A 12,946-nucleotide genomic window follows, 5' to 3' on the forward strand; every position below is an offset into this window, starting at 1 on the left:
TTCTAGAGATCTGTTGTACAACATTTTGCCTAAGTTACAATACTGTACTGTGCACTGAAAAATCTGTTTAGAGGGTAGACCTCATGTTAAGTGTTCTTAGCACAATACATTTTTTTTTTTTAATTGAGAAACCTTTAGGGAGAAACTGATATATCCATCATCACAGCGGAAAATTTCAACACACCTCTCTCAATTATTAACAAAACAAGCTGACAAAAAATTAGTAACGCTGTGGAAAACTTGGACACCAAAATTAACAAGCTTGGTCTTTTGGACTTATATAGTACAATGTGCCCACTATTTACCACATTTACAAGTGTTGACCATGTTCTCAACCATAGAACAAGTCTCAGTAAATTTCCAAGAATTTGTGTCATATAATCAGGTTCTCTGACCACAAACAATGGTTTGACATCCATAACAAAAAGATCAATTTTTAAAACTCTCCATTCTTGTATTTGGTAAGTAAACAATGTTCTAAAAATTCATAGTGCAAAAGATAAATAAAAATGTAAATTTATTTTAAAACACATAGAAATAATAGAAAATGAAAGCAACATATCAGTGCCCATGGGATACACTGAACATGTACTTTAAAGGAACTGTATAGCTTTAAAGTATTTATTAGAAAAAAAAAAGACTGGAAAATTAAGAGATTAAGTATCCACTTTAAAGAAGTTGAAAAATGTAAATTCAAAGAAAGTAGATAGGAAGAGCTAATACAGATAAGAGCAGAAATTAATGAAATTATATAGGTAGACATAAAAATAAAGCTACGATTGCTAATAAGGAAAATATCTACAATCTATTATTAAATAAAAAAGCATGGTGAAGAATCACATAAACAATAAGATCAAGATGGTGTAGGAAGTAAGATTATACATTTATATGTATAAAATATCTTTAAAGATAGGAGACAACAAATGATCATTGTTTCTGGAGATTGGAACTAGGTTTGCGGCAAGGAGGAAGACTTCATTTCCATTCAACATTGAGTTGGAAATCCTAGATGGTATGGCAATAGGAGAAAGAAATAAAAGCAGAATGACTGGAAATGAAAAAAAACAAATTCACCCTTACTTGCCTATGATATGATTGTCTACATAGAAAATCCAAAAGAAGCTACAGACAAATTACTAGGCTAAATAAGAAGGTTTAGCCAAGTGACGGGATAGGCAATCAGTATATAAAATTCATTGCATTTCTATAAATACACAGAAAAAGTAATTTTTTGAAAAAAGAGACATTTATAGTAGCAATAAAATACCCAGAAAGAAATTTACCTAAACTAATCATTCTATGTAATTCCTTCAAGATCTCAACAAGGTACACAGAGAAAGTTGACTAGCTAATTCTAAAATTTATATTGGAAAGCAAAGCATGAAGTATAGCCAAGACATTCCTATAGAAGGATGAAATTAGAATTTCTATGTATTGAAAGACTGTAAAGAAAGTAAAAAGCCAAGCTACAAAATGGGAGAAGATAGTTGCAACACAGGTAACCAATACCACACGATTATCCAGAATCAATTTCTTTCTCACGCTCATTCTCTCTCTTCCACAAATCAATAAGAAAACAACAAACTACATCCTATATATACAATAAAAATAAGCAAAAGACATGGACAGGAATTTCACAAAAGAGAATAGATACGTGTATAAACATATGAAATGTTCAACTTCAATGGTAATCAATAAAAGTCATATTAATATCAAAATGTATTGAAAAAAGAATAGATACATGTAAAATGTATAACTGAATCACTCTGCTGTACACCTGAAACTAATACAACATTGTTAACCAACTATACTCCAATATAAAATTAAAACTTTTTAAAAAGTGCAACTACTAAATTAGAAAAAAATTTAAAATCTGACAACACCAAGTTTTGATGGTGATGTGAAGCAAGCAGAAGTATTCTACACTGAATACAGGAGAGTGAAGAGTACAGGCATTTGGGGAAAATAATTTGGCATTATAAACACAAGTCAAATATGTCCATACACTATACCCCAGCATTTCCATTCTTAGGTATATTTATCCATGAAAAACTCTTATATCTTACCTGGAGACGTGCACAAGAATGTTTATAGCAACAAGCATCCTTCAAAAGAAAAACAGTTAAAATCACTGGGGTGTGTTCATACAAAGATATACTATTCAGAAGTAAAAACAAATACAACTATTAAAAAAACCAAGCTGGATAAATTTTGTCTACATAATACTGAGGGAAATATGCAATCTACAGTACCATATTTATATAAATACTGAAAACAGTATTTTTGGTGATAAATATGTGATTTAAATTTATTAAAGAAGAAAACAAGCAAGGCATGATAATACGAATGTCAGGATGTCATTTACTCTGATGGGGGAGACGGCGTATGGGACGGGAAAGGAGTTACAAATAGACATTTTAAAAAGTAAATTGACTCTTAAGTTGGGTAGTTATGTTCATGAGCATTTATTTTATTAATGTTTCATCATTTACTTATGTCACATATATTTTCTTTCCGCTACCAGGAAGTGAGGCAACTGTATGAGGTCTGAACGAGAGGGGATTCTCTGAATGCGGTCCAGGAGAGAGGTGCCCTGGGCAGCTGACAGGGCTGTTTCACTCCATCAGTAGGTTCTTGTAATGGACGTGGCGGTTTTAGGCTCCCTTAGCTTCATGACAGCTGCTGGTAAGGTCACCAAACCTCCTTCCTAGGTTCTCATGCCTACCAGCTCCCTTCTGATAGTAATTTAACTTCCTGTGCTCTGAAAGAGACTGTGCTGATCAGAAGAATCACAAGTGTGCATTCTCATCATTCATTGTCATTTTAGCTTACATACATCAGTCTCTTGCGAGTTTGGCTACCATAAGGCAGCATCTCTTAGGGATCTAGATCAATTAAGGACCTAAGGACAAGCTGGTGTTCCTCATGCAGAGCTAAGGGTCAGACTACAGCCCATGGAGCCCGCATCAAGGTGCTGCCACCCTGACTATACAGTCTCATTCCACACCATGTTTTTTTAACTCTCTCAGATGGAATCATAACATTTCCATACAAGTTGAATTTTGTTCATGACCCCAAAAAAGTTTTGTCTTACATGAGATAAAAGAAATGTGTTTCATTAGGTTCCTATATAAGACATGCAATGTCTTATTTTGGGGGGAATGGGTGGATACATATTTTAATTCGTTTACTTTTATTAAGCACCTACCTAGCAAGCTCTATTCTAGGCTTTGAGGTTACAAGTTTCTTACTCACATATGACAGCTATGTTCTAGTGGAGTGTAACAAATAAAAAGGAATTGTCTCTGCACTAAAAATGTGCTTTTAGGGAAATTAGAAAACAAACATGGATAAATATTTTTAGAAGTATCATAAACATGAGATGAACTTTAAGCAGCCATAAAGGAAAAAAGTAACACAGTAAGGTTAGTAGCATTAGCATATATAATTACATGAGTATCCAGGATGTATTTTTAGGTGATGTATTCTGTTTAAAGTGAAATCAGATTGTATGATATTACTCATACTTGTAAAATACACACAAATACTTATGTATAGGGTTCGAGTAACCAGTTTAGAGAAATATGCTCCAAATATTAATGATCATTTCTGGGTAATCAGATTATGAATTACTTTAAATTTTATTATTCATACTTTACATTTTTTACAATAAGCATTTATTACTTTTATAATGAGAAAAAAAATCTATGGCACTATTTCCAGTTGAAAAGAATAACAATAGCAACAACAATTCTCTGCTCACTTATGAAGATTTTACTACCCACCTACTTCTAGTAGTGGAGAGAATTTTCACTGATCTATGCAGCCTCTCGTCCCCTGGATGACCAGTGACACATGTTCTCTAGATACTGGGCAGGTCTCAGGGCAGTAAGGGAGCATCTTCATGTTATTACTCCTCTTCATATGCTCACGGTCACTAGGTTGGCCAGTTTGCTTTCTCCTAGAAACAGAGAGAAGCTCTTCTGCCCACAAATGGCGCTGTCCCTCTGGAGAGCACTGGGCAGAACTGTCTTGGCTGGGCTGGTTCACTGGAGCTGCTGTGTAGGACTGGAGTAACTATCTTCCTGTGGGTTCAGGGGCCTTGGAGGGTGAAGAAGGGATCCCAGAGCCTAAGCAAGCTTAGACGCCAAATGGGCCAGCAGGTCCCTCTTGAACCGGGGAATGTGAATGTTCCCTAGCACAGTGGGTTTCATCCCTGGCAGACACAGTGCCTCTTTTTATGACAAATATTTTGTAGTATAACCTTAAGTAAAGTGAAATAGAATTTATAGATAGTATAATTTACTATACACATACTTAAAAAAAAATGAACATCACACCCTAAACACAATATAAAAGGAACCAAAAGGCAAGTAATTTATAAAATAAACATATATATCATTATGTATAAACTTGGGTATAGTCAGATTAGAAATAGAATCACTGTGAACGCACTAGTTATAAATAGAGACCAATAAAAATATGTTGGTTTAGGACTTAAAATGCCACAGTGACGCAACTTTCCAAAACGTTTAACTGTCTATTTACATCGTGGCTGTATTCCTGGAAAATTCAATATATATTAAAAACACGACAAAGGAAAAAAAAAAAACACTGTGGATGAATTTATATGTACAATGTAGCCAGGCTCTGGGCCCAGGATAACAAAGATTCTTCATCAACATGAATGCCCACCAAAACATTTGTAGATTGTGTGGGACACAGGACAATTGTTCATTCGGTGAGACTGCCCTATGCACTGCAGCATGTCTAATGTCCCAGCCCCTTATTCCGCCCTCCCAATCATTGTGACAACAGAACACCCTTTCTCCTACAAATTTCCAAAGCCTCTGCAGGGCAGTACTCATCTACCATCTTTGAGCTGGCCCAAAGCTGTTGGAGAGATGGGGCCAGACTGAGTTCTCACTTCACTCTAGCTGTGCGTTTATATAGATTGATCACGTCCATTTAAAAGGCTTAGGATACAGTTGACATTTTCTTTCAACATTTGAAATACACAAAACTTTCACTCCAAAATTCCATTCCTAGGACTTTGTCTTTTCATTCACTCAAGCAATTCTATATACAAACAATGGATAGAAGGATATATATCACCCTTAACAGCAAATGCCTTTGAGTGAAGAGTTGGGAGATTGGGGTATGAGGTGTGGACTTTGACTTTGTACTTTCTATCACATAATTTTTCATTTTAATGAGTATGTTTCACTTTTATGAAAACAGTAGTTTTTTAAATGCCATTTTTACTCAAAAATAATAATAAAGGCTGAGAATGAAATGATCAGCTTGAGTAGTGACCCAACCCATTGAGTACATTAGACCCAACGTATTACTGTAATGTCACTAAAAGGTGTCATCTTGACATTGTGCTGTCTTTGAATCATTTTCTTAATAAAATAAAATGAAATGTCCAACTTTACCTCAGTGTGCTCTCACTTTCAGGGTTATTGTTAGACCAGTTCATTCCTGTGAGGTCTCTTAGAGCAGAAATGAATTAGTTAAGAGCTGCTTACACGGAATATGCCAGGAGTTCTCCAAAGTCACCCTTGGGGCTGTCTGTGAAAGCTGAGGACTATTACCAGCCTCATATTAGGCAAAGTGTCAGATCACAAATTTCACAGACCATTGCAAATTTCTCATTTTCACTATTTAAGGGACTCTAAGAGATATTGATATTGTCGAGAAATCTTTCTTATTTTCTACTTTCCTCCTGTTTCTTTTTTCCTTGTTTCTTTTTCCTTTCTTATTTCTCCCACCTACCCACCCAACAGACTCCTTATTAACAAAAACGTCTATTAAAGGATTAGAGAACTAGAGAAAGGGGAAATGAAAGCCTTCCTCTAGAAGGTGACAGAGCAGTGGAGGCATGGCCTTGACATTGGGATTCTCCTCATAACAGATCATGATAGAAAACTTCAGAACTGAAGCTTTTTTAAAAATGCCATTTACTGATGGTTCATTTTACCCTTTTATATTCTTTAATAACTTTGACAGTATAAAATTGTCACATGATTTCTTTTTCTAGACTGTTGAGTTGATACGTTGGATCATATCTGGCAAATTATTAACAGCTTTTAGATTAACTTCTCATATGAGATTTCTACCCTTCCAGTTGTTCTTCTGATGCCTGAAAACCACACACTACATGGAGATGATCCCTACTCTAGGGAGGATGCTAGTTATACTGCCTTAACACTCAGCAACCAGTTTTGAGGAAAGTTTTATACATATTTTTTTTTTTTTTTTTCTTTTTTTTTGCGGTACGCGGGCCTCTCACTGTTGTGGCCTCTCCCTTTGCGGAGCACAGGCTTCGGACGCGCAGGCTCAGCGGCCATGGCTCACGGGCCCAGTCGCTCCGCGGCATGTGGGATCTTCCCGGACCGGGGCACGAACCCGTGTCCCCTGCATCGGCAGGCGGACTCTCAACCACTGCGCCACCAGGGAAGCCCGGAAAGTTATATTTTTATAGGAGTAATAAATTGCACATTTTCCAGATTTTTAAGCATAAGGAAAGTATATCCCCTTGACTGGAAAAAGTGACCCCCAGTGGGCAACAATTTGCAGCAAGCAGTAGCGATAAGCACAGGTGGATCAGTCAATTCACCAGCATAGAGAGACATACCATCATGCCAGGGACTGAAATTCTTTTCAATGTACATAATTATCTATTACCTCTGTCCAGTATTCTTGCCTAAGAGTCTTCAACTTGGTTATTAGCACGCTACATCCTCTTCTCTGGGGCTTAGATACAAAATCAATGCCTTCGCAGCTCTAAGATTCATTATTTATTATATTCTCTCGACATGAGCAGAATAATTTAAATAGTCTATGTAATCTTATACAACTGAGAAATCAGTGAACCATTATATCACATAAATTATCAATGGTAATAAAATCTTTCAGTGAATTTTTCTTAAAGCTTTTTCCAATGTGTTTCTACCTTTATTGTCTTGTTAGCCATTTTCAATGACAGTGTAAAAGAATTTAGGCAAATTAGTGGTACTCCCATCTCACAGAATAGAAAAGTGAGGTCTAGAAATGGTAAGTGATAGTCTGGGTCATTGGTGCCATACCTTTGGAGTCAAATCTATATCCGCAAGATGTTCTGGTCTCAGATCTCACCTGAAATTAGAAGACAGTAGGATCATTTCAATTCTTTAAATTAAATCTTTAAACTAAACTAAATCTTTAAACTAAAATTAGAAGACAATAGGATCCTTTCAATCTTTAAACTAAAATTAGAAGACAATAGGATCCTTTCAATTCTTCAGTGCTGTTGAAACAATAAGGTCTGAGCTGTACCTGTTTGTTTAACGTGTTTTGGATTCAACGGACAAGACAACAAACCCACAGACTAATCGTACACCCCATTGGCTTTTGCCAATTCTCAGTTTTACTGGCAGCTGCATTTCAAGAAAAAGCTGGTGAACTGCAGGCAGTGGCTAATGCGGACCTCTCTGGGTATCGGTACATCCAGACCACCGCATAAACCGGCGGCGTGTTTAGAATGGGAGCAATAGCAAAGAAGTGTCAGCTGAGCCCCAAGAAACCCTCAAAAGGTGAACACTTTGTTTACGAATCAGCAGGCTGCGCTCTGGTTTGAGAATTAAAGAGCCTCCAGCCATACTCTGGTCCTCTCCAGATAGTGAATACAGATGCAGCTACAATGTAACAATAGTAGTGAGAGCAAGAAAAACAGCTGTCATTTATTGAGAGCCTCAATTCCAGGCACCAGCCTGGGAGTTTTATGTTTATTATTTCTTTTAATCCTCGTAACCCAAGATAGATAGTCGTTTCTTCTTCTAAGTTCCCACCTGAAGTTGAAAAAACCACGGAGAACACTGAGAAGAGAGTTTACTCAGAAGGCAGGTCAAGTGACTATTTAAGATGTACATATTTTTAGCACTATTTTTCTATTATTTGCCATATTTTGATACGATAATACTGCTGCTTGCCCTATTTTTTTCAAAAGGAAATATTTAGACATATAATGTTTGCAGCCTTTTTAATCATAGAGTTTTTTGTTTTCTTTTTTAACATCTTTATTGGGGTATAACTGCTTTACAATGGTGTGTTAGTTTCTGCTTTATAACAAAGTGAATCAGTTATACATATACATATGTTCCCATATCTCTTCCCTCTTGCGTCTCCCTCCCTCCCACCCTCCCTAATCATAGAGTTTTGATGACTATTTTGCAAGAGTTTAATCAGGGGGGAACAAAAGCTTTATGAACCTGTTTTCTCACTCCCCTTATTTGCACTATGTGCTTATTTATTATCCGTTAGAACGAACTCCTCATATGGTTTGAAATGAAAGGATGATCTATCTCCTCATTACCGATCCTCTGCTTGGTGATGAAAAACAAAACAAAACATACGGACAAAGGAAAAATGCCTTCCTGTCATTTCTCAGCCTTCCTTGCTGCTTCTCAGCTGGGACGTTCAAGAGTGGGGTTTAATGAAAGAAGGTGAGAAGGTGAAAAAAAAAAGCCCTAACGAGCATGTGTTTAGTTATATGGAAAGATCACTGAGACATGGCAGTGATTTTCTTTGTGCCTAACATAATGCAGTGTCCCCCAAGGTCAAAGAAGCCCATCATCCTTCCTTCCCCACCCCTTCATTTCCTACCCTGGCAACCAGCTCCTCCACCTACAGCATATATCATAAAGTTTAATTTCTGGTGGTGGAGTGAAAAAGAATGTCATTCCCCATCACCAGCTTGTAGCTCTTGAGAAAACACACAGAAGTGGCGCGGGAGGGTCTTTCGGTTGCTTGCATCACTGGTTGAGCATCTCATGAGTGCACATTTCAGATCTCAAGCTTGGGATGACAGATACCCAGCCCAGTCTGCAGGCTCACTCACACTCACCCTTTACATTGGGAATGAAGAATAAATTCCCATCTCGCAATGCACAGCCACTGAAAAACACACTGCTTTAATGCTTCGAAGGAGAGCCAATAATAACTGTCGAACTCTAAAGCAACGCGCCGAATGAGAATGAATCCTGTCGTCATAACATCATTCTGAAAATGTCTTTAATCACCGAGCATTCCAATCCTGTGGTGTGAGCATCACACTGAAAATACAAAAAAAAAAACAACCTAAAAACAAAAACAAAGAAACCAACCACATGAAGCCCAAACTCAGACAGAACTCCCAAACTCTAAGAGAGAGTGATGTTTTTGCTTCCACTTCCCAAACCAGGAAACCATTACTCATCAATCCCAACAGATCACTCCTTTAGGGAGTGGGCGAGAGGTACGACAAACGAAAACAAGCAAAAAAAGAAACTGTGGAGTACGGCTCCTTTCGTATCAGCATCTATCTCAGGGAGGCAGAACATGCTTCTCTAATGCTCTATGTCCAGTATAACTATCAATACTTTGGCAGAAATTAATTGAGATCTCTTTTTCTTTGAAGTCGAAATATGCAGCCTGAACTGTGCTCTCATCCTCTACATTGCACTGAGTGAATAACCTAAATTACACAGAACGGCAGTAAATTGGCTCATCATAGCCCTGTTCTAATTTTAAAAGGATAAGAAACTAAAAAACCAGACAGCCTCACACGTAGCAATGCAGGGACTAGTGAAGCCCGCTAAGGGGCTCTCGGTGTCTTTCCCCAGAAGGTCATGGGTTCAAATTCAACCTATGTCTGTGATGACCAAGGACCATTCAATGTCTTAGGTTAAATATATGTGTGCCTTCAACATAATGTTCCCAAAAGGATGCTGACAGCTTGCATCTGTCATGCTTGCTGACTCTCTCATAAGGACAGTGGCTGGCCAACCACATGTGGAAACTAAATCACTTCCTCCCATATAAACGTGATCCTTGCCAAATGTGAACTCCGAGGCACCAAGGAGCATCTTGCTTTCATGCTGTCTGCTGTCTGCCCATCTTCCAGCTCCAAGGGAAAAGTAGAGCCACTCTTTGACTGACAGTCTAACACCTTGATGAGCCCAGGACAGGCTTTAAATTTTAAAGACTTACAAGCATGCCCACAAGAAAGGTATTTTCTAAGCAACATAATAACTGTCTCAGTTTCAACAAAGCATTCACTCACGGTGATAAAATGCCAGGTCACAAGTCAAATTTTGACTCCATTACTGAGCATTATCCTTGAGCTCCAAATGGAAAGTCAGTACAATTCACCAGCTGTCAGGCTCCAGCCTTCCCCTCACCCTGAACAACAACAGACTAACAGGCTAAACAGTTATAGCTGCTGGAGTCACTACTTGATTAGATTCTTAATGAGTGTCTCTGTCCACAGGTCACTTCAGCCAGTCACTCAACAAATAGACTTCAAGTCATTTTGGATCCCAGGTTTCTGCTTGGAATTTCATAGAATTCAGAAGAGATCCCCCATCAATCAAAAGAGATTTAGGATGACTTAGTGATAATTAAGGTAATTAGATTGCTCCTCTTTAGGAGAAAGCAAAAGTTGGTGTGGGTGAGTTGAGATATGAGATTTCCATAGAATTCCTTCCATAGGTTGTAAATGGTTTCCACCCTTAGATTTTTGATGTTCAGCACCAAGGAGTAGATTGGTAAGTGGGAGAATGCCCTATAAGGGGCACCCCCAGGATGTGTCAGTGTTGTGTATCCGAGGGATGCTAAAAACCTCGGCCACCCCAAGAGCATAGATTGCCAGGCTACAGGGAAAGACGGCAGCACCCATGTGAAATCCTGTTGCCTAAAAGCCCTCCAGGAGTCCAGCTCCCTAGCTTTTCCTGTCACCTGAAAGATGATCTCATCATAGCCAGAAGAAGATCTGTCTAGATCCTCTCTTTCGAATACTAGTGATCATGTGAACCTATGCTACCAGGAAGTGGCAGACTTTGAAGTTATTTCTTGTCAAGTCACCGGGTCACCTGGGAAATTAGAGTCTGTAAGGTCACAAGGGGGGCAAAACTTGGCGAATATTTCCTCCTGCCAAGGGTGTGAGGCGAAGGTAAAATTAACAACCATGACCCCTAAAAAGAAAAAAAAAAGGAACAGATGCTGAAGCGCCTCCCACCCCCCTTTTAAATCTCTAGATGGAGCTGTGTCTGCAGTGCCAGTGGGTTGAAGATGGCTTCTTCTGGCAGGAGCAGAGTCTGCCTGAGGCATCAGGTTTAATCCCACATCTACCCAACCTCCATCGACTGATGGGTCCATCAGATCTTTATTTATAACTTATTCCATCTACCTACCTAGTAGAAATTGATCATTTCAGCTGTGAACTCTATCGCAAATGGTCATTTTTCTGATGGAGAAATGAAAAATACTTTTTCTAACGTAAAGCAGTCTAGGGGGATTTTCAGAGACTTCACTGGCGCTCTGTGCCTTTCCAGGATTTGGCCTGATTTTCCCAAAAGGCGCTCAACAGCCTTCTCTCCTCCAGGACTCTGGACCCACCATCCTTGGGCTTCCTCCGCACCAATTTTCCTCCCTTCCTTGTGAGGCTGGCTTTTCCGGATTCTCACCACGTAGTCCAAATATGGGGCCCAGATATGTGTCGATTGCTGTTGGTCTCTGGGCTCGGGCAAGAGGAGAGTGAAGGTCGGTACCAGAGCGAGTGTGGGATGAAGACTGGGGCAGAATTTGCCAGATGCCCAGCGGGGTGTCATAAGATGAACCCCGAAGTGGCCACAGAGAGGAGAGTTTGGGAACTGAACCAAGGGTTTTCAGCGGAGCTCCTGGGGCAGGATTGACATGGCTCCATCCATCAGGTGGAAACCATGAAGTCCTCCCCCGACCCAACGCCAGAGAGATAAAGATGTCTAAATAACCAGGGTCGCTGCCACAGCAACACTGCCCGGGCCCCGGGGGGAGGGGGAGCGCCTTTTCTGCTGAAGCCACGGCTGGGGCTTGTTTGTAGGTTCGCAATTCACCATGATAAATGTAAAGACCAATTAAGGTTTGATCCGTGCACACAGGAGGCAGACGGCGGCTGATAGTGGAACCAATTAACGAGCATGTCCCCTAATTCCTGCCGCGGCCGCCGGGCGCACCGAGGATCCCCAGGCGCCTGAGGCGGCTGCCCCCGAGCTCCGCGCGCCCCCCGCCAGGCCCTGGAGGGGGGAGTCCTCCTCCAGCTAGAAGGTGCAAGGAGCGGGTCCCCCGGGCGGCTGGGGAGGGGGCGCGCCGGGCAGGGAGGCGCAGAGCCAGCCGCCTACGGAGCCCAACTGTTTGCAGCCGGGTCCGGGCGGGTGGGGCGCGCCCTAGTGGTCCGCGCCGGGCGGGGACGGCGGGGGCTGGTGGCGGCGCCCGGCGCGAAGCCAGGCGGTGCCCGAGGGCGGAGGACAGGTGGCCGCGTGGCCGCCGCCAGGTAGCAAACGGCTCGGGGGCTGCGCGGTGCGGTCCCCAGCCTTTGCCTGCCCCCGGGCCCGGTTCGTGGCCGGCCGCCGCGGGGGGCGGCCTGGAACGCGGCGGGTGGGGGGTCTGGAGGCCGCACCCCCGGTCCCGGTGCGCCGCCGCCTCGGCCCCCCCTCCCCAGGTCCCCCCTTCCCTTCAGGCTCAGCCCGCTGGCCCAGACGTGACCCCCGCACAAGGTGCTCGCGCTGCCGGGGCGCGTGTGATTAATGGCCCGAGGTCGGGGACGGCACAGGCACGAGCCCCTTCTTGGCTCGGCCAGGGTGTGAGGGTATCCGGGAGGAGAGCCAGGTCATGGCGGTGGGGGCCCTGGGGACCGCGGCGGCGGCGGCGGCGGCGGAGGAGGAAGAGAAGTAGGTGACGCGGCCCGGAGAGGCTCGTCACCTCTGGCCCCGGGGCCGGCGCCGCGGCGGATCCCCAGCGCCAGCAAAGTTTGGAGCCACGGGCGCCGCGCGCCCGTCCCTCCCCGCACAGTTCCCTCGGCGGTGTCTGTGCCGCCGCTGCTGCCAGGGCAGGACAAAGGCTCATTAACACGTGATGGGACCGCGCTTCATAAATGGGACCGGAGCGA

Source organism: Phocoena phocoena, chromosome 12, assembly GCF_963924675.1.
Source record: "Phocoena phocoena chromosome 12, mPhoPho1.1, whole genome shotgun sequence".
Classification (NCBI taxonomy): Eukaryota; Metazoa; Chordata; class Mammalia; order Artiodactyla; family Phocoenidae; genus Phocoena; species Phocoena phocoena.